Consider the following 27,341-nt stretch of genomic DNA (forward strand, 5'->3'; position numbering starts at 1 on the left):
GATAGATTGCTCCTGAGCTTGGAGGAGGTGATGCTTGAACATTAACCAGCTTTCTTGGGCTGCTCTTTCCTCTAGGGCTTTATTCCATGGGACTCTACCCTTCGAAAAGGCCAAAATTTGCTATCCTGATGTATAGGGTTGTGAATTCGCTTTTTACCCTCCTACCTCCTTTCAGGACCCCAAATTCCACCATCTCATTGTTAATTCTGCCTTTAACCCTCACATCCCCAGTGAGCCCCTCCTTGTTGGCGAGTAGGAGGTCCAGTGAGCACCTCTCCTCTGCTCCTATCACTTGGATGAAGAAGCTGATGTACCCCAAGGACCTCCAGGACTGCCTGTGTCCTATGTCCTACAGTGGTGTCCCTCCTCTATATGCTGGGGTGGTTGAAGTTCCCCATGAGGACCTTCACAGATTAGACAGAAGCAAAAGCTGTCAAGACGTGTATGGCGAGATGCAAAAACATTTTCACAGTGCTGTAGAAGTTCACCTTCACATATTTTTAACTGAAATTTGGCATAAGTGCCAGAGGTACAGCAACTAACTCATGGATGCACAGGGCTTTGGGACTACTGTGAAAAACATCTCAAATACTGTGTTACTTCATAGTGGCATACTATTTGTTTCATGCAGTTTTCTTTATATCCCTTTTATTATTATTTTTATAAAGACCAAAATGTTTAAAGGGAACATTCTTAAATATGACCATCAGAACCCATTATTTCTAGCCATAAACTGTGATACCAGTCCCAGACTAATGATCCAGCAGAGTTATTACTGTGGCTGAACAGTGCATCCATTTGTGAGGTGCCTGGTACAGCCCATTAGGTGTGTGAGAGGGAGAGAGAGAGGGAGATGCTGTGTAACACATGCAATGAGTATTTACTCTGCTCTGCTGGTCAGATGGAGAGTGCATGATCACAAAACACCTGCACCACTTCCCCTTGTGTATGGTACGGTTTTCTTTCTTGATAAATTTGTCTCTAATGATACAGCTGTCAGCTGCAGCTATCACACCAGAGGACCTGCACCTTTTTTGGCTCAGCTCCTGGTCCCAAATAAACATATTCATCCAGTCATTTCAATTTCTTTTTTACACTAATGGAAAGTAAACTTGTAAGTGCCTTCACATAAATGTTAAATGACTGTATTCACAAATTTGCTCTTATTGCCCTTTTCAGACCAATCTCTAACTGAAGTTTTGCTGGGGAAAAATTATGCTTCTATTTACTTTTTGAAGTATTCTTAACTCCTTTTCCTAAAGAAGACATGAAAGATGTTGCATTAAAATAATAAAAAAAAAGCTTCTACACAATTTAAATTTTCTATTAATGACATCAAAGCTCATGAAAATATGTTAAGAAATGTGGTAGAAGCAATACAATAGAAACAGGCCTAATCCACACCAATGTATATTTTGCCTAGCACTACTGAAGTAAATGAAGCCACACTAGTTTAGGCCAACTGTACATGTCCATTTACCCTATTAACAAATGCCAAGTAAATTATATTTTGTAGTGACACAATGACCCAACACCTGTGTGCTGCACTGTGGCATTCTCTATCCAGTCACCTACTACTACCCAAAAACCTCTAGAAGAAGATGAAGAAGGAAACGAGACAATGCCCTAATTCCTCCATCTTGCCTCTTATTTTCTAAACTAGCTTAAACCTTTAACTTTCTCACCCAGTGACTTAAGAAAACTCTTTAATTTACACACTCACACTCCTAATTTTCTATTTAACTTTAACAGCTGTTTTCATGATGTTATATGAAATTTAGTGCTTTCTTGGATGTCAGGGCCAGGTATCAAAGATAAGGGCACACACTTTGTGCCTCTGACTCCAACATGCACATCTTCTCAACAAGTTATAGCACTATTCATTTTGATAAACCATCAAATCTATATTTTTTTTCAGCTCGTAAGGAATTCTTTTCAGCCACAGTAAGGAATTTCTTTTAGCCAGATAGCGATACAGTTTGAAGATGAGATTTTAAAATACTCTACAAAAGTCAAGGGCACTGCAGAAGTGTGGTTGTCATTCTGATTGCTAATTGAAGTTTGACAGCTCCTAAAATCCCAGGCTCCTGTTGCCCTGAGCTCTGGTCGAACACATATCAAAAGTTGAACCCTCCGCAGCTACATTTATGCTTTCACCTCAGACAATACTAGTAAGTTAAAGAGTAATTTTTTTCTTCTCAATATTATTAAGACCTATGCACACACTTAATTTTAAGCATGTTCTTCTGACTTTATTGAAAGTGCTAAGTACAGTGCCTAAAGCTAACCAACCATTTATATGCTGCCCTCAGTATGAATACTTTCTGCATTGAGACCTACAAAAAGTGAACATAAACCAAATGCATATAGCTGTAGAATGAAGCAGAAAAAAGTATGGATAAGTAGTAGCAAATTGGCCATGACTCACAGGTGGTTATGGGGTTAAACATTCAGATAAATAAATCAGAATTATGTAAATCTCTAGTTTGCATTGATATGGTGACACATTGATGTGTTGAAATGTGATGATTTGTCTTGACAATTGGAACAGCAGCTGAAGCAGACTTCAGAGCTCACAACGGGATTTAGAAAAATCCTTTTGAGGTCTTTAAAACCAATACTGCCTAATGTACCAAATGAAGCCATTACATGGTAGGCTGTGGTTCAGGGAAGAGTAAGGGACATTGGGGAAAAAACAGGTATGCGAGAAGAATTCATAAACGAAGTGGCCGTGCCCTGAGTGCACCATCTCATCCGGCTTCTGCAATGACCTGAATCTCTTTAATACCTCTTCTCAGCTTTCCCAGATCATCACTGCATCTGGAGGCTAAAACATCCATGCCCTTCTGAGCATGGGAAAGAGATTATCAGCTGAGCATGACTGAGTATTTCAGTCATACTACTGTCTTCTATTCTCTTGGAAATCCTTGTCCATCAGACACAATATTAGTAGACCCAGTGCTCAGATATGACTGCTTGAGAGCAGAGTGGGGATTCCCAGAAATTTTGTACAGACAAAATAAAAGTTTATCTGAACACAGCAGGAAAACATGTGGACACTAGTTTATGAGGTACAAGAACATGCAGGGACTTGGAGCAAAAAAAGCTCCCAGTTCTCTTTTTTTCCTCAGAATGTCAATTTCCCACAGGTTTGGGGCCTAAGTCCTCCACATGCTCTGAAGGTGCTTCACAACCCTAAAATAGCAAGGACACAATAGCCCATTGAAAAGCTTCCTAGTCTTTCCAGCTGAATGTATATAGCTCTTCTTGCTGTGACTTTCAAGGCTGGATTGTCAACAGAAAAGTCTCTCAAGAATCCAGATAAGGAGTCTCATGTTTAGGAAGGTTTATGAAAACAACACTAATTGTAATTGTCCCTTGCTGAGTAGCCCGTGAGGTCCCACAAAGTCCTTGCAGCTGCAAGGTCTGTAAGTGCTGACAGCTATCTCTTCATGAAAGTGTAATTTTTATTGTAATTTTTATGCTGACAAAAAGGAAATTGCATCATCCCGTTTTTTCCCCTCTTTATCAAAAAAGCGGAAGTTCCACTGTAGTAATGCTAATGGCAGGAGGATTAATTCTAGGAAGTTTGGCAATGTTTCTTTAAAAATAGGTAATTTAGCAGAATAATGAAGAGCAGTTGAACACTGACTCAGTTTGCCAAGCTGACCTTGTATTCCTGATTCAGATGAGGGCACAGGGGTGACCAGGCTTTGTTCAGCCCTCCAGAGCACCAAAAAAAGTAGCAAGGTTGTGAAGAGAGCAAAGTAAAGAAGAGCTACTGAGAAGCCTTGGATGTGCCAGTGCTGTAAATCTTTTTCTGATGAAGTCTGATGCTCCCTCCAATCACCTTTGAGTGATGGATGCTTGGGATGTTCAGGCTCTTAAGTGTACTGTTGGTTTGGCTTTGGCATATGAGAAAAAGTGGTTATTGTATATGAACACTGAAAACATATCTTAAATTTTCCATGCTTAAGTAACTGTCAGAAAGCCACATTCAGGAATGGCTACTGCACAAATATGAGCTGATTTTAGTGGCTGCTGTTGGGGAAAAAATTACATTTGATATGGTAGGAAATGTAAGGTGTTTTTCATGATCACTTATCTCCTGAGTAGAGGAGATCTAGGACCAATAACTGAGGCAGAGGGTGTTTAGTAAAGCAGTAAATAAAATACAGGTCCATTCATAAGGATCAAGAGAATATGATTCACTGATGCCTACAATGTTTAGGGATGAAAATTATTTTTTTAGATACTCTAGCCACCTGTTCTTTTTTCTCCTCATTTTTTTCCATATTGCAACAGAGTTCTCCTCACAGATTGTCCTACAGTTGTTTTTTGGTTTTTTTTTTTTTTTAAATCCTGCTCCTATTCATCCCTAAAGGATTGCAGAGGAGTTAAAATCTTCCCAGTTGAAAACCTGTACTTGACTTGAGTCTCCGGGCACTGCAGAACCATTTCCTGTGACTGCAGCAGCACAGAGACATAAAATTCCACTGTGGTGGGAATAAACCGAAATTAGATCAAAGATTTCCGGATAATTAAGAGTTCCAAACCAAAACCTCTTTTGCTGCTTTTCGCTTGACTCTCCTTTTTCTTCCCAAGCAAACAGGACTGTGCTTCACACAGGAAGCCAAATTTGCCTATCAAAAACAACAATCCAAATTGAAAGCGTGACAGGAGCTGAACCGCATTTGCATCCACTGCGATTCCCCGCGCAAACCGGCACCACCCCGCGAGCTGAGGGCTCAGGAGCTGCCTCGCTGGCTGAACCCTTCCTCCGCGGACACACGCACGGCTAGCACCGCTGGATGGAATTGGCGGATTCGGGCTGTGAGGTTCTAGCTCTTCTGCCGTGAAGCAGCTCAGCGCCTAGTTCTGGTTTAGGAGCCGGAGAGAAGCCGGCTGGCAGAGGTGGCAATACAGAAGGAGCCCGGGGCTCTGGCACGGCTGCCGAGGTCTCCCGGGGGGCTGCCGAGGACACCCCGCTCAGCCCCGAGCGCCTGATGGAGGACAGGAGCCGCCAGCTCCCGCGCTATAAAAGCCAGGAGAGGCCCAGGGTGGGGCTGGCGTCAGCGGGAAATGTCTCCCTGGAAGCAGGTACGTGTCCTCGCCCTGCGCGTTTGGGAGGGCTCGGGGCGGGGTGCGGGGCCGAGCGCACCGGGGCTGCTGCGCTCCCTCCCCGCCGGCGGGGCCCGGGAGCTGCCCCGCTCTGCTGTGGCCGCGGGGGGAGCCCGGCCCCGGCCCGGCGCCGCAGCCCCGGCGCTCCCCGCCTCCCGAGCCGGCCGGGAGCCGCAGCTGGCAGCGGCCGGAGGGGCAGCTCCGCGGGCGGCGGCGGAGCCTGAGCGGGCTGCCCGCGCCTCCCGCCGCCGCCGCCTCGTCGGTGGTGGCGCGGATCGCCTCCGTCCTGCCCCCGCGGCGGGAAGGGCCGCCCAAGCGGAGCCCTCCTCCCGCCGCCGCACACCCCGAGGAACGGCTTGTTTTCCTGCCCGGATGATGGATTTCTCCGCAAGGTCATCCCTGCCCGCGGCGGCGGTGTGCCCGCGGCTCCCCAGGCACCGCCGCGGAGGTAAGGGGCGGGGGGAGCGGAGCGGGCACCTACACGGTGAGCACCTACACCACAGACACACACACACACACACAGACACACACACACAGACACAGACACACAGACACACACACACACACACGCACACGCACCCGCGTTCGGCGCCGGAGAGCAGCGGGGTGGGTGCGTGGGCAGGTGCCGGGGCCAGGCGGGCGTGCCTCGCCCTGCCGGCCGTGCCCGGCGCGGGGGTCGGAGCCGGGCGGACGGAGCCGCGCCCGGGGAGCGCAGCCCGGGCAGCTGAGCCGTGCCCCGCTCCGCGGCGGGAGGGGCTGCGGCCGCCCCGCCGAGCGGGCACCAGCGGCCGGGCCGGCCCCGAGGGCGCCTCTTTCACCTTCTGCTCGTTTTTACCGGCGCTTGTAAAAGACTTTGGCTCGCGCGTGGTCCGGGAGAGCGGAAAACTTAAGGAAAGAAATAAAAAAGGTGGAGGGAATAATGATGAGATGCCCCCCACCGCCGGGACGGGCCGGGGAGATGCGCGGCGCGGTCGCCACGGCAACGTGCCCGGGGCCGCGATGTCGCAGCGCGGAAGATGCCCCGGAGGCAGCCCCCGACGCGGGGGTGACCCCAGCCGCCGCCTTCGGCCGCCCGGAGTGGGGCTCGTGGCCCAGGAGCGCCCCCCGGGCCGAAGCCGGGCGGGCGCAGTGGGGAGGGTGAGCTGGGGTGTAGCCCCGGGTGCTCCCCAGATCGTGGTGGGGAGGCTCTCGGCCGAGAGCGGGAGGATCCGTGAGGGCTGTGAGCTGGGATGTCACGGGCGAGGAGCATCGCGCCGTGAGGGTCGGCCAGGTGATGTCCCTTGCCTGGCTCAGGGCGTTGGGGTTGGGCACGAATCTCTCACGGCCTTTTCTTTCTTTTGCTATAGTTGGTGACAAAACTACTGATGATGTCAGCTCCTGATCTGTGGCTTGTGTTGTCCATATTCATCTTGTGTTCTGTGCCCCATACAGGCCTTGGCTTCATTAATGCTTTTTTCTTTCATCCTTTTTTTTTGGCAAGGAAGATAACAATGCAAGTGGTGGAATTTTTAGTCATAAGATATTAGTATGATCCCATAGCCTAACCTCTTCCATAATACAGAGTAGAGACTATTCCCCAGTGATTCCAAGGTCTGGCCCAACAGCCTCTTCAAACAGTCTTGATTTAATGACTTCCAACGATGGGAATTGACTACATTCCTGGATAATTGGCTCCAATTTTTAATCGCTTTGTTAAACGTTTGCATCTCTTTTCCTCTTTGAACTTTTTTGACTTCATCTTCCAGCTACTGGATCTTGTAATGTTTTGCCTGTCAGATTAAATAGCTATCTAGTTTCAGATCATCTCTCTCTGCTCAAGTATTTAAGGGCAGTAATTAAATAGCCACTTAACGTTGTCTCTGATGAGATAAATAGACCTGACTCTCTTGGTCTCTCTCTGGAATGCAGATGCTCCCCAAGAGAAACGTCTGGGCTGCTCTTCTCTGAGCCTCCACCACCGTCCTTGTTTTCCCCCGGTGCTGCACAGTGAATTCCAGGAAGGCTCTTGTTAATGTCACGTGTGGAGATAATAACCTCGTGCTCAGTATTCCCCTGTCTATTCACCCAATGGTACAAACTTTTCTTTCCCACGACTACATGGTGGGAACTTCTGTTCCATTAGTTACAGGCAGTGATCCCTGCACTTCGTGCAAGCCAAGGTTTTCTCAGAAGCTGTCCTGTAAGGAGCATTTGAATTAAATATTTCTACATTTATACCTTTGGATCTGCCTGTGGTAGAGAGCTCAGATCACCTCATTTCCATGTGAGTCTGCAGCTCAGGAATCACAGTAGATCTCTGGTGTCCTCTAGAAGTCAGAAGGGTTTCTTTTTCCAGGACCTCCCCCCTAAAGGTCTGTCTTCTCCCCCAGCCAACTTCCAGTAAGTTTAAGGTCACCTGGAGTAAATGGTACCAAGAAGTTGTACTGAGTAATACACAAACTGCAAACTGAAAGTGCCTATTACAGTGAATTGCTTTTGTAACTGCTTTTGTTCAGTTATGCCTCCAAGTATTGGTGAGAGAAAAAGAGAATTGCTTTTCTGTCTTAAAGAGCTGTAAATCCCACGGCTGGCTGTGATGTCTAGGCTGACATATAAAGTGTCATTATTTTGTGAGTCTTTAACTTGAACGTTGTGAGTCGCTCTCACAACAAAGTGTGGTTAAGCCTGGACTTAAATCTCTCTAGAAAGCACAATACCTGAGAGTATGGGCCAGAGGTAGGTGGCTTTGACAGAAAATTGACATTTTTTCCAGCAGGATGTAGCATCTTGAATTTCAACAAAATGATGAGATTGAGTAGTCTAAAGACACCTTCTGTGGGAGATGGTACAAAACAAAGTTCTTTGAAATTAGCTGCTTTTTTTTTTTTTAGGTTGGGTTGAAGTTTTCTTGGGTTTTGGGTTTTTTTTGTTTGGGGGCTGTGTGTTTGTAACCACCTTGACTTGCCCTGTCTATGAGCTTAATGCGCAGTGAGGTGGAGTGATGTAAGAGGCCTGGAATCCCATCGAGTAAGTGATATGATGATGTCTGTGAGTAAGGTTTGTTTGCACAAATAATGATAGCAGATTTCAGCCTTTGGAATGACCTGGTTGTCTTCAAAGTGTTAAAATTAAGCAAAGTACGTTCTGACTCTGTAACAGCTTAAATGTCATGACAAAAAGTGTTCTTGAAATTTCATGAAGATTCTTTTTATTACAAGTCCCAGAAAATGTCTATTCATAAGATTTCATAAAGTATAGACAGTGATGCACTATATATAAACAGTGATGGACCCTTAAACGGTCTGAAAAAGCATCACAGAGCTCAGATACCATGTCTGATTGAATAGAGCTCTAGAATTCTGCTGAATTTTCCACAGGCTGGTGTCAGCATCTTTGGAATTGTTTCTCAATTGTTTGTCCAATTGTACGTCCCCCCGATAAGAAATCCTGAAGTGTTACTACCTGAGAGGTATCTTTCCCTCACCCATTCAAACTCGGCTTCTGTCCCCCAGATTGGGCTGATATCTCTGAGTTTTTTCCACATATGCTTTCCCTTCTCATGGTTGCACCTTTTCTTCAACTCCTTTTGCAATCAGAAGGATACATGTGTGTTTCCTTAGGGTGGCTGGTTCCAAAATTGACACATTTCTGAATTATGAAGCCCATCCAGAGTCAGCCCAGCATTAAGAATAGTGGTTGGTAATTAATTTTACAGGGCCAGAACAGAGAGAAGATAGTATTTTTCAGTCTCAGACTTGCTGAAGACTGTCCAGTGAGTTCTAGGTTAAACAGATTTCACTATCAAAATACTGTGGCAGTGGTAAAATTTGTCAGATTTGGGTCCCAAAACTGTTACTGATACCGCTATTTTTAAGAACATAAACTCCCTCTGTCAGACTCAGACAAAGCTAAGGGGAACAACATCCTGCCTCCAGTTTGTGAAATCCTCACTGCTGTGGGAGTACAGGCAATCTGCTCATAGTCTCACAGCTACAGACAGAACCCAATTTCATAACTGAGAATTATGCTCCTAGCAGCACATCACTCCTTCATTTATAACTCACACACTAAAAACAGAGTTAGGATATAGACTGAATCTGCTGCCTTTGTGGATATAGGAGCAATCCTGGATTAAGACCTGATGTTACCTAATTTAGGTCAACATCACCTTCTTGAACGAAAAAAAGATGGATAATTTTACTCGGGGAAAACAAGTTCTGGATGTGTTCTGAATACAATTAAGTTACTGTCCAATAGAAAAAGGTTTTGAAAGTATATCTAAACGCAGATTATTTTTACAAATAGTAAAAGTAGAAAAAGTCTATATATATCTGTTTTATTATATATATGGACTTTGAACTTAGTAACAGTTCTATAGAAACAAAGACTGGTACCGATAAAAAATTTAATCACACATGATCAGTTACTTATTAACATCGAGTTATTTGTCTCTTGGGAGTCTGTGGCTAGGAGCTCACATTTGTAAATTGGCAGCAGATCCTAGAGGGTTGAGGTGTCAGCATGATGCTGAGTAAATAGGGAAGAAAAAGCAGTGCCAACACCTGCAACTCCATGCAAGCTGTGGGGGAGAAAGGCAAATGAAAAGGTGGGCACCTACGTAGCAATGACTGGGGACCACCATAATACCATTTGGAACCTATTTGTCAGCAGTGGACACATACACTTGATGAGAATAATTAAGTGGAGGGACGAGTGCCAACAATGACAAATATTGCCATGCTTTGTGGTAGAGTTCTACAGTGTATTAATAGAGGAGAGATTCAGTTATTTCCCCTCATCTCCCCCATGCCTCTAAATCCATGATCCTGTGTAACAAAGCTTGGTGGCAGGTATGGAAGCTATTACCACAGCCGCTGTCAGCCAGAGATCCAGGAAGATAGAGTATCTATTAAATTATCCAGGGAAAAGTGCCTGTATCTATTATATCTCTGAGAGTAATTGTTAGCAACACATTACTTCTACTGATTGTTTTACTGTACTTATTATACATTAGTAAAACATGGTGGTAACAGCTGAGTTTGCTGGTTTCCTCCCTCTCCTTCTTTTAGAAGAACAAGGAGTTAATCAAGGGGGATGAAGACATCCCAGTGCTGTGTTAAGCTGTTAGTATCTGTGCTATCAGCATCGCTACGTACTGCTGGTGTCTGTGTCTGACATAGTGGAGTCTGTCTCTAAGCTGATGCTGAAAGCTTGTATCACTTAGCAAGTGGTAGCAATTCATTTTCCAGTCTAGGTTATATCACTGTTGTCTAGCTTTGGAGAAGAAATATTATGCTGAGGGAGTGGAGGGAAAGTTTTTTAGAAGATCACAAGAAGTATGTGTTCTGAGATACTTATCATCTCCCTCTCAAGCAACCCTCACAGTTAAACTCAACTATGATAAAACAGATATGAAGAGCTTTGCTAGACAGGAATCTTCACTGTGGTGTGGTGACCTCTTGATCCAGGAAGCAGCAGCATTGCTAAGTTTAAAATCATTCATATTGTGTGTGGATTGAACACAGTTACATAGTAATAACACCTCCCCTCTCATTTGCGTGCCTGTGCATTCATGCACACACACAAGTTGGGGGAAGAGCAGCATTCCCTGAAGCATTGGTAGCCTGGATGATTCTGGCAAGAGCTAACAAAGTTATTTTAGTGCTTCACTTACCTACAACTGTGAACTACAGCATAGGTCAGGACTGAAGTAACTTGTGTACGGCAGGTTGCCTAGAGAGCCTGGAACCGAGAGTATTCCTGTTTTCTGAAGGAAACCTGTACCAAACATAAGCAGAACATAGTCATAGTGACCAAACATTCAGCTTTGGAAAGACAGATCTAACTTATTTTCCCTTTTTCTGTTATGTTTTTGATTTGTTGTTGGTTTTTTTGTTGTTTTTTTTTTGGGGGGGGGGAGGTTCTGCTAAATGGACAAGATGTTTCTAAAATATTGAGAAGTAATCAATGTTTGCTTGAATTCTCACAGTGACACCTCTCTCCTGAGATTCTCCTGTAGCTCAGTGATGGTAATTAATATTGTCAGCTCTTCAAAATCATCATGCAATTATCACCAGTTGGCATTTTTATCTGGATGAACAGGATGGCTTTCTATATGCACATGTGCCTTCCTACTTCTTTTGGAGAACATTGAACAAATATTGGCTACTGCAGTTGGAATCCCAGACTGCATTCTAATGGTGAAAATCTTTTTCCCACTGATGCTAATGTGCAAACAAACAAAGTTCAGTTTTTAAAACAGAAGTCAAATGAGAAAAAATGCAAAATGAAACAAGGAGATGTGCAATTATTTTTAATATTCTTTATGCAAAAACCCAACAGATTCAAACAGAGGGCATGAATACTATGCTACATTATTACTAATCTTAAAAGGATACTATAAAAAGCAATGGCTTATCTCAAATGATGACAGTGTAGTCAGTGAAGAATTAATTCAGGAATTTTCTGGTGACTCCAGGACCCCTCTTTACACGCATGAAATAATCACTAGAAAGCTAAGAAAATCATTCAAGATGTTATCATGGAAACAGCGTGAATTTCCAACACAGGATAACAAAGGATGTGATGTTTACCTTAAATTTGCATGAATGGGAGTCAATTCACTAACATTTATGTGAAAAAAATAAATAAATTACGTGGTTAGGTATAATTTTCAGATGAATTGATTTTTCCTTTCCAGGGTGAAACAGAGAAGGAAAAGAACAGTAGACTGGTTACTAATCTGATTTTACATGGTTTTGGGAAAAAATGAGTGTTCCTCTTGGTAGCAAGTAGAGCTGGCATGTGGTTTCTCTGGTCAGGGAAATGTGAGCTTTGGGGTGAGCAGAGTCCCTTAACCTGAAGCCAGCCTGACTGAAAGTTATTTTCTATATGTGGGCAGTCATTTTGTCTTAGTAAAGAAATTGTGAAATATTTTGAAGTCCAAGGACTAGTGCTTTACTTTCGGTGTATTGCCAGTGAGATCTTAATCCAGAAAGTAGTGTGTCTGCTGAGTGCTCAGGGAACAGTCCCTGCCCTTCCACAGGGCCCCAAGACTCTGTGGAGATTCGCCAAAACCAGGGTCAAATAACAGATTATGTCTGTAAAGTTGGTATAACAGAGCAGGTAAGAAGTTTTCCAGCAAAGAAGGGGATGTGGATACTGTATTTTAGCAAGTCCTTGTTTTCTTAGACTACTGGACCTACAATGCAGAGCAGCTTCTAAGATGGCCTTTGGGCACTGAGGAATGAGTTAGATATCACCAGGTCCCAACTTCAGGAAGTGGGGAGATATAAAAGTCATCTAAATCTTCCCAGCTCAGCTCTCCTAGAAGCAGTCTGGCTGTTGAGGACTTAGCCAGCCCTTTTGCTAGAAAATGCTGAAGAATAATCGCACTCTAGTGTTTAACAAACTAAAGGGTCACTTTCATTACAGTCACTCTCCTTCCTCTGAAGTATCAGTTTCATGAAAAACTTCACACAATTGAAAGATTAAGGTTGAGATGACTCATTAAGAAAATTATGGAATATAATAAGCACACTGGGGAGTGTAGTAAGGGATAGAAATAATAGTGATAAAATACTTGTCAGAAAGATGATAGTCTTGAGAAGAGCTGTATGGAAACAAGATGACAGAATTATTCCACTCCGAAAGGCTGGCATTTCAGAACTCTTTATAATACTGCTGCACACCACAGCCTCTCCATGTTAATTAAAACAAAAATGTTAATCTTGCCCTTGAGGTTAATAGTTAGGAAATATCTGTTAAAAAGGCTGTGAAGGTTTGCATGAGTTTGAGGACCCAGATTTCTGCTCAAGCTAAGCAGTAGCCTTACAGGATCTGCTGTTTCAGAACTCCATAAAATAGCATCAGTTTCCATCTGTCCATAGGGGTAGGTATCCCATCTACAAAGTCAGCTGTGGTAACATTTGACTATTCTTAGTTGCAGCACCAAAGGCATTTTCACAGAAAGGGTAAGAGGTGTTTCAAAGGGTCACCTCAAGTGCATGGTATGGCAGAATAAAGTGACCAGGCTTTCAGGTACCTGTCTGCTGCCCCATTATTCAAATAAACTCATTCATGCATAAGTGATAGCATTAGTATCTGCAAATGTGCTTTCACCTACCTCAGCCAAGAGCTGCTTAGACATGGAAGACCATACCTGTGTGTGATGACTTCAGGTCAGGACTGTGTAGAATCTGTGCTGTTATCTCATGCCTGACAGCATGGGGTTCATCAGCTGAATTCAGCCTGTAGTTTTGGCCACGTGCTAGTGGTACTAAAAATGCACGCAGATGCACTGCAAAGTTTGACTGAGGAATAAAAGTGGTTCATTCATTTCCTGAGAAGTCAAGCAAGCTGCATCAGGAGCTGCAGAGAAGTTTTAACAAATGGGTATTACAAAAGGATTAGCTTCATTAATTTAGCTGCTTGTGCTTTTGGCACTCAGGATTTAATCCAGCCTTTATTGATTGTTTTGAGTCTCAATTAGCTTGATGCCTAGGAAGGGGAAGGGACAAGCACTTTCCTCCTGCATATAGCAGGCATGGAAACTCAGAGATGGTCTTTCCTTTGGTGATAAAAAAGGGGTTTTTACTTCCTCTCTGGGTTCAGGGTACACATCAACTTAAAAGGAACAATCCAAACCTCAGCTTGTGGGGACACAGAGCAATAAAAGCAGATAATATCCTATCATAAAGCCTGGGAGCTTTTCCTCAGAAATACTCTTCTATTAAATGGTCTATTTGAGAATTGCTTCCAGCTGGACCATGCTTGGCCATTATCACATAAACATGTGAGTTGATATTGGGAAATAGAAGAACAGTATTTATCCAGTTCAGAAGATGCTCTTAATATGAAGGGCCTCAAGGGAATACTGCTTGGAAAACAAATTTTCATAATAAAATGACCTATTTTAGAATTACAGTTTTCCATGCTGGAGGGGACAGGAAGGTTGCAGGATGCTTGCCAAAGAGGTGGACAGTAAGCACACTCACACTTGCTCCCTAATGAGAAGATGAGTGGATTGAATGTGTTCATGAGATAGTACCCTTGGGTTTTAGGGTGGTTTTTTGTTGTTTGTTTGGGGTTGGGTTTTGGTTTGGTTTTTTCTTACTATTTTTTTTACTAGATTCATGAATGCAGACTATTTGTATGTGTTTGCTGTATCCAGATTGGCATGCCTGCGGGAATATGAGCAGACCTTTCCTACCAGCAGCCAGCTCAAACATGTAGTTGACAAGGAGAAAACCCACACAATGTCTGAGCCGTTCCTTAAAAAGCCTTAGGAGAATAAAATTAAGTAAAAGGACAGCAAAGCTAATAATAGTTTCGTTAAGCATGTACCAGGAAAGCAAGCTTCAATTACATTATGCCTCTAATATTATGATCCCAAGAAGGGAGCTCTGCAAGAGGTGTTATTTGCTGTTACTCATCAATTCCGTCTGTGTGGATGCTCCAGGACAATTCATGTGGTGGTGTTCCTCCAGGAGCAGAGCCCGCCTTCTAGTGACTAATGAATGCCACCTACTCAGCCTCAGTTTGTCTCTTATTTGTCTGTTAAAACCCTTCTTCTTTTTCAATGTGATCTATAATCTTGACTTCAATCAAAATTAATCTTTAATGACCACATGAGTTCAACTAGTTGGCAATCAGAGCCACACCTGTTATTGTCAAAGTCGTATCAGAGTCAGTAGCTAACATGCTGCTCAGAGAAGGAAACTTAATTAGATGGGTGAAATTTGACCTTGCAGTTAAAGGCTGTAATTCCTTTGTCGTTTACAGGAGGTATAAATCTGGCCTTTTACCAAAGTATCTAACCAGAGATATTAAGTGGATATGAAATTGTTCCAAATACCATAGTTGCTATTCTGACAGGAAGCCAAACCACATCATCCTTTCAGTCATCCTGTCTTAGATGGCTGATTCATAATGAATATAGGGCAGATGAGGTAGAGATGAATGAGAAGTGTCTGTTTTCTAGTAGACCATATGATGACTCTTTTGTACTGTGGAGTTAAAGACACAGTTAAATCTGTTTTGGGGTAAATCTGTTGGCTTACATTTGGAGAGCATTTTTAAGGAGAAAAGCACATGATTATACATCAATATGCATCACCCATTGAATTAAACCAATATACAAACTATATACATTGCCCTTTGAACTAATGTAGGATTGACCTTTGTGTATTGCGTGGGGAATATCATTCATGGGCTTCTGAGCTCCAGGACCAGAATTTAGGTGGGATAAATATCTAGCACTGTTGACACTTGTGTCAATTGGTTAAATACACTTTATGACTGATTCTGTTTTGAGAGACCTCTGTTTTTCTGTTTGTGACTGAAAAGAGGCAGTCTTTGGGAAAATGGGCTTTTCCTTTTTCCCCTTATGCATATACACATTTTTTTTAGTCAAGTCTATTTGGTTTTTTTTTTGTTTGTCTGAAGATTTTTGGTGTGGATTTTTTTTTTCTTTTTATATCCCTATACTCAGAAAAATACTTTCTGTATGATCAGAGAGTAGTGTTTGAATTGTGTTTGATATTGGCCATCCATTAAATGAGAGAGACCTAATACTTTATCAAGAAAACCCCAGAAAATGGGAAACAGTGCTCATCAGAGGCTTAGAAAGACAAAGCAATGTTTACACTGTCCAACTTGAACATGAAACATGAGGCAGCAAGAGATAGGAACATGGTTGACAGCACAAATACTTTAAACTGTCTTTCAAAAATCATGCTATACCATGATGCAAAAGACAATTTTAAATTAAAAATAAAACCATTATTAAAAATAACCATTTATAAACAGTTTCCTGGCCTTGAGCGATATGAAGCTGTAAAATGGTCTGGCAAGGAGTACACAGTAAGAGACAGATGGGGAATCGGTGCTGGAAGAGCATTCAAGCCTAGGTCCAGGAGGCAGAGGGCCAAGACATGTCTCTTATCACAGGGACCAACCAGCTTACCTTCCTCTGCACATCCTCTTTTTTTTTTTTTCTGAAAGAGGAGGTCTCCCCTTCACCCCTTATCTCCTCCTGCCTTCTTTCCCAAAGAGACTTCATTCAGCAGTTGTAGAGGTATGTCATCCTCAAAAATGGAATGAAGTCACTGAATTTGTATGGAAGAAGGCTGGTCTTCCCAAGGTCAGCATTAACACTAGTTCTGTGGGAGAAAATTAGGACTGAGGCATGCTAACCTTGGAATTCAACAGCTGAGGCATTTCATCTAGCTGCTGCCTAGAGGGAAGTTCAGGGGCCTAATTAATTCTAGGTGTTGCAGTTTCTCCCTTAAAATAAAGGCAAAGTTCCCACACATGAGGGGAAAAGAACACATTTTCTGTCCTCGTGGAAAAGGAAAAGGGTGAGAGTTTTGAAGTGGTGATGGGGGATTTTGCAGCCCATCTGCAGTACTAATCAGACATCTGTCTCTCAAACCACCTCACATGGCAGTCTGCATTTGCAAAAATATTTTTGTCCTCTTGACTTGGAGTAGAACAAACCTAACAGTTTTCCGGTGGCTGCCCACACCTGTGACTCAGGATTGTTAATAAATAGATGAGGGACCAGAGTGAAGAGAGCTGAGATAATGAAAATGAAGCGACAGTAATTACCTGGACTGTGCTGACCAGCAGCTGAGCAGGGATGGAGGACAAGGCTTCCCACCTTACTGGCAGCCAAGTTTCTTGGAGTGTGGCCTGGGTGTTTGGTAATATGGTTATACAACGAACACCTGATAAATTGCTCTTAGTTTCCCAGCTCTGTTGCCTGGCATTACTTGATCCTCTGACACAATCTGCCACTGTCCACTTGTTACTTCCATTTGTTCTTGGTCTGTTCTGAGTTCACTTGCTCTGGCACACAGGCTACAGGTTTATGGGAGAGGTGTTTCAGAACAAATTGCCAGCCTTGCTTTCTGCAAGAGAAGCAGCTCATCTGTAAGAAGATGAAAAGATAATTGAGTTGCTGGCTCAGTCTCTCATTGACTGCTTCCCTGTTTACACTGGATGTCCTGTTCTCTCTTGTCATATGTTCATACCCCATCTGATCCCATGCCCTGCCTGAGCTTTCTGGAAGAGCAAGAGCAATAACAGAGCCCTTTCCAAAAGTGCTTACCTCCTTGTATGAGCACTTATGAATCTGCAGCGGTTGCAAGTACTTTTCTTGAGTGGAGTATGTGCAAGTACTTTTCCTGGGTCTGTAACATCCTTTGCTTATTCAGCTTTAAGGTGGTGGTTTTCCGGGGTTTGGGTTTTTTCTTTGCAAATGCTAGCAGCAGCATATTCTGTATGCTTCTTTTGTTTTCTGTCTTTCATTTAGCAGAGGTCTCTTTCCCTCTTTGTAGATTCAGGACTCGAATCTAGAAAGGGAAGGAACTAATTTGTATATCTTTTTCAGTAATGTTGCAGAGGTGGATCATTAAAGCCAGAATTGCTGGGCTTGTGATTGCGCAGCTTTTAGCAATAGATTATGAGATGTAGAAGAATGGTGTTCTGTAGTTAAATCCAGTGATTAGACATTAGACACTGGGTGTTGCATAGCTTTCTCTGTGATCTCTATCTGTGTTAGATTGTATTGAAGAGGCAGAAAAAGTAGAGGTTCCTACCTTTGCTCTGTATCTTTTCTTCCTAAGTGATGGAAGCTTAGTATCTCTGTGCTCACATGTAGCATCCAGCAAAATGGCAGAGTATGTTAGAACCTCCTTGCATTTCTTGGATAAGAACAGGAGAAAAAAATTGTATTTTCAAAAATATTCAGCAACTTTTGAATCCTAGTAGCTTTACTGGTATTTCTGATTATTCAGCACTTTTGAGCATCAGACCTCTTTTATTTCAATGCCCAGCTTTAATCATCCAGATTAGGCTAGATGACTATCTTTGTTAGCATAGAGCAGATTTTATATGTATGTGTATGTCTGTCTTCAATCATGTAAGTATGAATTTGTGGTAATTCAAATTGTATCCATAAACAGGATGTCAATAAAAATAAATTGTGGTCAGAAGACTGCTGTGCATTCCCAGCTGTCAGATGACTGGTTGAAGTATCTAGTACTTATCTTGAAGAAGGTCCTATGTGGAAATAAACCATCTTGTCTGGATTTTCATACTGGCTCTAAGGTTGCCATGTGTTTTCTCACTCTTTCAAGTGTGCCTCTGTGCATGGGGCATTGATGTTCAATGCAAGACCAGTGATTAAGCCCTAAGCCGTGAATTATCCTTTTTCATGCCCTGCCAGCTTCCACTCCAGCTGACTTAGAAACAAGGACAAAGCTGTCCCACAGCCCTGCTCCCTCACAGCTGTGCTCTAGCAAGGTACAGCTTGACCTTAGATCACTTCTAAGATCTGCAGGTTAAATATGCTGGCAGCTTGAGCAAGGACAGCTAAAACTGCTCCAAAGAGGAGTAAAAAGAAGTGCAGCATGATGGAGGTGCTGGGCATTAGATAATAAACTCAGTAATTGCTTGGGGGGTGCCACTTTTTTTTTTTTTCTTTTGAATGCTTAGGGGCATGATTTGCTTGCAATGTGTAGCCTGAGAAGCTGGAAGCTGGGCTGGAGTGATGGCTGTCAGGTGAGTGCCAGTCACGCTGCCCATGGGGATGTCTCCTTTGGGCTTGGCCAGGTGGTTGAGGCAGCCAGCTCCAGTAAGCCTGAAACTCAGTTGAACTCAGATGTGATATAACTTCTTTGAGCTGTAATTTTAATTTATGCTAATTATTCTCATTAACCAATTTGGCAATCATCCTAAAGGACAGTGATTCAAGTCAAAGTTAAATGTTCTTTACAAGTGCCTTCATCACTGCATGCATTGCTTCAGTCACCTGATAAATGCAAATGTGACTCTCCCTGTCCTAAATGCAGAAGAAATGAGGAGAAGAGGTGTGCCCAGCAATGGGCTCAGTGTAAAGCTTCTACTCTTAACTGGGAAGATGCCAGCCTTTGGCAGGAGTGGGGATGCCACATTAGCTTGGTATAAGACTTGCAGGGTGTCGAGTGGACCATAAGCCTAGTATGGATAAGGCAGAGGTCTAGGGTATGGATATGGCTGTACCATACTGCAGTGGGCAAAGCTTTGGCTTACAACAGCTGCTGTGACTCTGTTTCCAGCCTGTTTTATTGAACTAGTCTCCAGATTTTGCACTGCTACCTCTTAAATATTGTCTGTTTTGAGGAAGTGATCTTGGGCTTAGTTTTGTTCCAATACATATGGGACTTCCCGGGTCATACATTAAAGGATTCATTTTAAGAGCACTGTGATTTTTAAGAATTCAAAAGCAGAGAATGTAATTATTCTTAAGCCTGTGAAAATAATTTTTGAATCACAGTATAAAATGCTGCAGACAATTGGATACCTTAGCCCCCCTTTTTGGGGCTAGAAGGATAGAAGCACATTGAATGTAGGGATAAAAATACATATTTTGTAGAGGCCATTGTTAGGAAACAATTCTAACAGAAGTGAAGATGGTTCCTGCAATTGTTAGCATGAGAGATTTTTGCACCCCTGGGCTCCTTGCAAGGGCAACTTTAAAAAGCTATTGCCATCACACACCTGTGGGATAGACTGCAGATAATGAGTTGTTCCTAAAATATGCCATCATACAGCACAGCTGTTGGTGTTTTTCTTTGCTGTAGGAAGATGGAGGTGTTGAGAGAATGACTTGGTGACTGAGTTGGCTGCTTCATCTGGAGGAAGCATTGCAGTCTCTTTATTCAAGCACATCTAAGTACAGGATGGAAAAGACTTAAGAGCTTTTCTTTCTCCCAAAGATCTCTCTGCTACATAGCCAGAGAATGTCAGGACCCAAGGTTAGGGTGATGCAAGATTTGGGAGTTGATTTTTAGCAATGCTGAGTTGGTATCAGCACCTGTACTGCCTTTTGCTCAAGCCAAGAGCCAGAACAGTAAATTTCTCTCAATTTTACCTGATCAGCTCTGCCATAGTGGCAGTTGCTGTCATCTGTGAGGTTACTCAGATGTGTCTTTCAAAGCCTTCTGTCAGCTCTGTTTGGAGACCAAAGGAAACCTGATGTGGTTTATAGCTGTAATATTTTATCACCATTTTCTCATCTGGTGTTGACCTTCATTAGAGTCAGGTGTCTGGAAGCCATCACCCACCTACGGCACTTTGGGTGCTGTTAGGCTGTTCCATCATTTCTGGATATAAAGAACAGCGGTCTCACTGATTATCTGCAGTACACGACAAGTGTCGGTTCCCCCATATCCTACACATAGTTCTGCACCATTAAACAAATCATGACTGAGGCGCTGGTGTGGTCCAGTTCCACTAGGGTTAGCGTTCAACACAACAAAATGTATAGCCTCAAGTAAAGAAAAAGAAGAGGCTCAGATGACAGCTTTTTGTGTAATGGTCTCAGTAAAGTCACATCATAAGCTTGAGTGACTGAGGTGAGGAGCTTAGAGTCCTTAGCTGGACACACAGGTTTGAGTCATTGCCCTCAAAAGAGCATTTACCACCGTTGTAAAGATACCACAGAATTGCTCAGATTTTATCCCTGAACACCGAAGGCCTCCAACCTGCAGCCATTTGCTTTCCTGCAGAGCCTCAATACATCAGACAAAAAGTGGCCCAGTACATGGCACTTCCTCTTGTGGATTTTTTGAGGTGTTTAGCAGGAGGCAGTTTGCTAAGGAGATTATTTTGTTCTTTTTGCTGCTCTTACTGTCAATGACAGTCAGCAGCAGAGCAAAGTGACAATGTGAAAAAACAGGAAGCAACTGCTGAGGTGGCAGCAGGAAGAAGGCAAGATATTTTTAACTGTTGGGGTTTTTTTTTATAAAAAAAAAAAAACAAAAAACACGGTGATAGCTGTTTCAGCTGCCAGACTCTCTATTCACATGAGTTGTGTTTTGTGATAGCCAGGAGGCAAGAGCAGACATGGTGAGATCATCATCATGCCTTTCTTAGGTTAATCACACGGTACAGCAAATTTCTGTTACAGTAATGACTGGGTAGGCACTGCATCCTTCTTCTCTAATTACATGCCATTTGGAGTAGTTCTTTTCTGTTAGGATAACGCCTGTAAATGACAATGGATACGTCCCTTGCCAGGTGCCTGTTATGTAAAAATCTATTCCCCTCTCTAATACTGAGCCCAGCATCTTCATTAAAATAATATGATCTATGAGGAGAACTTAATTTTTTCAGACGGTGCATGAGAGTTAAACATTATCATTTTTGGGTTTTACCTTATGCAAAAGACATTGATCCTGCTTTCAGCTCTTCCAAGGCAGAATTTCCTTACTTGCAAGGTTGGTTTTAAAATAAGAAGTGCTGCTATGATAAATTTCTCTGGGCACTGATAATATGGTTATTCAGCAGCAAATCAGGCCTAATTGTCTAGGGTGGTAACTCTGCTCCTGTGGATGCTTCAGCTGCAAGATGAATGTTTGTATTCAGTGCTGTGGGGGGAATGCTCTTAAGGAAGTCATAATGAAATTCAGGAAACTTCCTTTTGAGCACCTGAAAGCATGTTAGAAGTACATAACAGCCTTTGTCCCGCCCTTTCTAAGACACACCTACTCAGCAGTGGTTATGTTTTCCTGACCACAGAAATGTGATTTTGGTCTTAGTCCAGCTTCCAGGGGATGGATGTCCACGTAAACCACATCATCCTGGTTTTTGCAAGTTGTCTGGGCAACAAAGAAGAATTGCAAGAATTGCATGGGCAACAAGCCAGCATTATGCTTTCATCCCTAAAGATGATCAGTCTGCTTTATGAAGTCATGTTGGCATTGCTGTGTAGGAAAAAGGTATTTATTGTTGGTTACTGCTAAGCTGCTCTCACAAAAAGCTCACAGAGGGCTTTTGTCTGTCAGCTGTCAACATTCAAATGCAGTCAGCTGCATAATATATGTTAATGAAGGGTTAGATTTCACTATGCTTTTATCAGAAAGATAGCAGAATAGGTAAGGAGTGAGATTCTCATTGGTCATTAGAAATTCTGTTGCTTTCGACACCAAGTACAAAAGTGGTGTTTGAGAGGTCCATATGAGCCTCCTGTCCACATTCCTCTAAAACCACTTCTTGTTTTTACCCAGTAGTAAGCTTAGGAAAAATAAGCAGTGGCAGTGAGTTATGTGAAGTGGAGTCACCTGCCTGATGTGAACAGCAGGTTGCTGGTTTCCTCTCACGCACATGTGTCAGGAGTGTGCATGCAGACTTCCTCCTGAAACATGGAAGTCAGGCTGCATTTCCTTAAAAATTACTTCCAGGGTCAGACACTGGAATAAAAAAAAAACTGCTGATAAATAATGAGGCTAAACATAATAACATGCAGTTAAATAAAAAAAAAGGTACGTCCTGGTGGGTTTTACCTATGTGTTGCCTCCCCTCCAGGGTGGCCCAGGATACGAGGCAGGAATATCGCTGTAGCTTATGCAACTGTTACAGCTGGCTGCCAGTCGGTGTAGTTGTTGTTTGATTTAGCTGTTTTCATAAAGCCATTTATCCTTCCCTTTCACCTTGGAGGAGAAAGACTGATGGGCTCTTTGCAGTGCTCTGCAGCAAGCCCAGTGTTCAGCAGGGGTTTTTGCATGCTTACATGCCTCACCGAAGAAAGCTTTTTTTATCTGGTGCTGTAGCCCTGGGAGGAGGTGTGCGGGGAGAGAGCCTGTCCTTGTAGCCCCTGCTGCTGCCCAAGGCCCCTGTCTGCAACTGGGAGCATGCTTGGGAGGGTGAGCTGGGTGGGGAAGCAGAGGGGAAGGATGATACAGGAGAAGAGTGTGGAGGTGATGGATGTTTAGGCTGTCATCCAGTCCTCCTGTGGTTCCTTCCCATGCCACCCTCCTCTGATGATGTGTGAAGCTCTTTGGAGAGATTCTAGAGGCTGTGATTATATGATCTGAACTTTTCATGGAAAAGGCTTTTAATCTGTGAGAATGGAGTGAACTTTGAAGACTCAAAACTTCAATGGCGGCAGATGATACCACAATTCTTAATTTAAACCAGGATTTTCAATCTCCTTGCCAAATGTTGTCTTCTAGCAACCTTCTCAATACTGAATTTTCTTTAACTTCTAAATACTGTTTTTTTTCTTGCTTTAAGAAGTCGGAGTGCAAGGTAAACCCCTTTTCTGTCTGGAAATGTGGAAGAATTTTGCTAAACCATGTTGCACCTTTAAATCCATAAACAATTGATTCCTACTCCCACACAAACAAGATGCTCTTGCTGCACATCCACAGCACATAGCAGCCTGCTGCCTTTGGCCATGGCTAGGGGACAGTGACATTTTCAGCAGGGGCAGCCCAGCTTTTGGGGTTGAGTTGCATCATGGCATCGCTAACAGTGCACGGGCTCCTGCCAGAGCTTCATCAGCAGGTGCCAGAGCTGGATGTGGGAGTTGCTGCCTGTCTCTTGGCCAGGGCAAGACGGGGGTGCTGCCCATAGGGAACAGATGGGACACAGGCTGGAACATCCTGTCTCGGAGCAGAGCTGTATTTCCTTTTAGATGGACATCTTTCTAATTGTAGGGTAACTGCCAGCAGGACGGTAGAGCTGAATCATGCTTGATCACCACACAGTTTTCATTTTCCGTGCCTGCCTGTTAAAAGCCAATTGCAGATATTCTCACACATCTGTCCCTGAGTGACCGCTGAGGTACCCATGTGTCCCTGGACTGCTTTGAAATATTTGGGCAAGGTCCTGCTCAGGGCTCTTGGCAGGTTGTACTTAAGGTTTGCCAGAAGCTGAGAGAAATGAAGGAAGGTGCAAAGCAGTTTGCTTTGCTTTGTATTAGTCCCAGAGGCTACTGTACCATTTGTAGGACTGGCTTTACACATTTTCTCATCTGTAGGTTGTGGGCAGCAGGTTAAGCTGAGCTTTGTCCTTCCAAAGTGGAGTTTCCATGCTCTGCATGCTGTGGAGTTAACCTCTATACCTGAGAGATGGGAGGAGTCAACAGCCAGAAAAATGTGTTTCTTCAGCATGTACAAATATTGCTAGAAAAATCTTCAGTAGGTATCAGGCTGATTGACAGCTATCTCCTTTTGGCTGAAAATGGTAGTGCATCTTGCCCTTGATTTTCACATGACTTTCCTCTGTTTACTACCAGTACAAAGCAAAGACAAACACTTAGCCTCTGATTTTGTGTTTGGAGTTATTTCCCATTTTACCTTCGCCATTTCCATTTTTCATTGTGTCATGACACCTGTCTGAGCAGACCTGATGGACATTGCTGGTTGTGTGTCAGCATCCAGGAGGAAGAGCTCTGAGGTTTGGTGAGGATCTGGCTGCATCTGGCTTCTCCTCAGGGCTGTTCATGTGGTTTAGTTGGTAGTTCCAGCTGATTTAGTGCTGTGGTGTGCGTACAACCACCCACTTTGCTTCATGTCTGGACCAAGGGTGCTGCAGCCCTGTGCTGCTGAACGTGTTGCTTCTGCTGTCCAGCTCTTTGCCTGTCTCTGGCACAGGTTCCTGCTTTCTCTGCAGGTCTGACCTGCAATAGCATGTGTATTCCTGGACTGTAGAAGGGGAACTGGGACTTGGGGCACCCTCTGCTTGAAGTGTCAGCCCCATCTCTGGTGGGAATCACAGGTATGCAAAGTATCTATAGGCATCTCCACCACCTCTTCCCTCCCTGTCATCACAGTGAATAATTTGTCTCCTGTCAGCATCCCAAAACACACTGAAAGATGGATGGTCTGTGTCTTGTGTCTTACCTCTTCAGGCAATCTCTTATGTATTTTAATGAATGTGTCCTTGTTTTGTACTGCCTTTCATTTGTAGTGCCAATCTTTTTGATCCCACGGATAATTCGGATAAAATAACCCATAAAGCAAATTTTTCACAAAAAAACAGAATAACCAAGACCCTTTGACACTGAAAAGAGGATAAAAAACCCACTGGCTGCAGAACTAGAATGATGCAAGTGCATTTGTATATTTAAAATTTAAAGAAATACATTTTATTTTCTATATATTTAGTGGTCCAACATGAGTTCAGATGTCTTTTTTCTCAGATCAGAAAATGAGAACAGAGACTGAATTCCCACTTCAGCAGATGTTTATCTCTCTTCTTAAGCAATGTGGCTGTATAATGATTTCTGTGATGATCTGAGAGATCTTGTAAGATTAGAACTATTAAGAGCAAGTGTTCAGCTCTTCCATTTGCAGAGACAAGGTTGAAGAGAGGGCTCAAAGAGCATGAGACTCAAGGAATGGAAAGGTGATGAGAATCTGGAATTGGATTGGTTTGGGAGCTGCTTTTTAGTTGTTTTTACAGCTGAGGGTAGGTGGAGATGCTGAAAGTCTTATTTGTGCTTTTGCAGATTTTCAGATTTCTTCTCTCTTCCAAGAGAATAGAAGGCAGAATCATGTAGGAATTTCCTGAAAATTTATTGGTTTATATTATGAAACATGCAGACCTTCTGGTTTTGTTGACTTTCTCATAAGCAGCAAGAGTAAAAATTGCAGCATTGTTTTATTAGGAGTTGGATATTACCAATAGGAAAAAAATAAAAAAATAGGAAAAATAAATAAATAGGAGTTTCTTTACATTGTCAGCTTCGAGTTGCCTGGAAACTTCTTGGAATATGGGTTTTTTTTTAATAGCACATGAAAAGGTCCTACTCAGTTGCAAGAGTCTGTGAAGGTCTGCTGGCTGCAGAGGGACCGTCAAGGCCATTTAAGCCAAACATAGACTTTACCAGTTAGAAACCTCTTGTTGTTAAAGGTCCAGAATAAATCTTTGTTGAGATGAGATTGACACAGGCAGGCTAATTTGATCTGCAAGAATAAGGGTAAGGAGAACTCTGTAGCAAATCTGTTCTTATTACTAAAAATTGATTTTGACCTTTGTAGAGATACTAATTTCACCTCCTGTTAAAATAAAACTTTGGATGATTGCTCCAGGTCTGGCATACAAGACTTGAAAAATTCATCAGCGATCTTGATTTGTTTTGACATGTTTTTTTGCCTTCTACTGAGTTTTATATTTCTGTTTTTCCTAAGTATTTGCTTGCAGGCAATGTTGTTTGTTTGTTTGAATCCTCACTGTCTTAGCAGTTGAGTAGTGTTGCCCACAAGTCCCAACACTGTTCTTCTTTCCTATATAACAGGACTCAAATAATGAGACAATAATCATAAATGAGGTTCCAATAATAAAAATATCTTTCCAATTCTGTAATCTGTAGGACTTCCTTGCTGCTTTCTTTCATAAGGCTTTGCTTTTTTTCTGATTTTTATTCATTCATAAGTTAGACTATTTTCTTAATTTACCATGCTTATTTAGACTACTTCAGTGCCTTTGGCTTCTGTCATTAGGATGGCTTAGTGACAGTCTAGAAAATAGTTCCCATGAGTTTGACAACAAAGTCTTCATAGAAACCTTATTCTCATAAACTAACTCATTTGCAGTCATTCCAGGCAGAAGAATGATCCACCCTCCACCCAAATTCAAGGGTCAAGCAAAATGTCTGGACTATGCTCAGTTGTCCCACATCAGAGAATAGGTCCAGGCAGGTTTTCTGGGGCAGAATTTCTTCTGTTGATGTTTTATGTCAAGAACTGGTAGCAAAATCTCTTTTAATTACCATATGAGGCAGACATTGAACTGTGTGTTTCAGATAACTCTGGCGAACAGATGGGGAGAATTCATGCAAAATTCAGACCAGAACTAATTCATTTAATTGAAAAATTTAGGAATCACTGCCCTGTTGAGTGGGTATGAGTTAAAAGATAATGCTCCAGTATGCATATTACCTTGCCCAGGTTTTGTATAGTGAAGAACCAAACAGATTTTTCTCTGAAATCTTTATTTCTTCTGACACATTTTGCTAACATCTCATCCTAAAAATGTGGATTGATTTTGTTCCAATGTTTGCTTGATTTTTCTTAAATAAACTCTGGATCTAAAGAATAAGGAAAAAAGATATCTGACCTCCCCAGTTGTATACCCTGGTTTGGTTTGCATTGATATTTGGGAAAGGAAAGAAGAGTGTAACAGAATTTAGTCCAGTGGATACCCAAAGCCATCTGCTCCTCTCCTCGCAGCCCTTAGATTTTTATAGCATGACAGGGTGAACATGGAATGTCTGTCCTTCCTTCAGGACTATATCTGCTGTCCTTAAAGTGAGAACAAAATGAAGGCAAGACATGTTGCGGGCAGCCACAAACTTCCACTGGTTTGTAGCCGAGTTTACATACTCTCAGTACTTCCCAAAAAGCTTGGCAATCCTTAGCCCTCCTGGAAAGCTGTTGTGGGGTGATGCTGTGCTACTGTCACAGAGT

The 27,341-nt window shown here is 42.8% G+C and overlaps 1 protein-coding gene across 7 annotated transcripts in view; it reads left to right on the forward strand.

The window, feature by feature from the left end:
- GPRIN3 (GPRIN family member 3) overlaps positions 1 to 27,341 on the forward strand; it is a 62,268-nt gene that overhangs the window by 24,554 nt on the left and 10,373 nt on the right. For 6 of the 7 annotated variants that reach the window (XM_086888661.1, XM_086888660.1, XM_086888659.1 and 3 more), the window contains one exon: positions 4,606 to 5,100. The gene's annotated coding sequence lies outside the window, so the exon portion shown is untranslated. Of the gene's footprint in view, positions 1 to 4,605; positions 5,101 to 5,278; positions 5,570 to 27,341 lie in introns of those variants that run through there. The other variant, XM_086888664.1, reaches the window with a different exon arrangement.

The sequence above is a fragment of the Cyanistes caeruleus genome, chromosome 5, assembly GCF_971803275.1.
Source record: "Cyanistes caeruleus chromosome 5, bCyaCae1.hap1.1, whole genome shotgun sequence".
In the NCBI taxonomy this organism is placed as follows: domain Eukaryota; kingdom Metazoa; phylum Chordata; class Aves; order Passeriformes; family Paridae; genus Cyanistes; species Cyanistes caeruleus.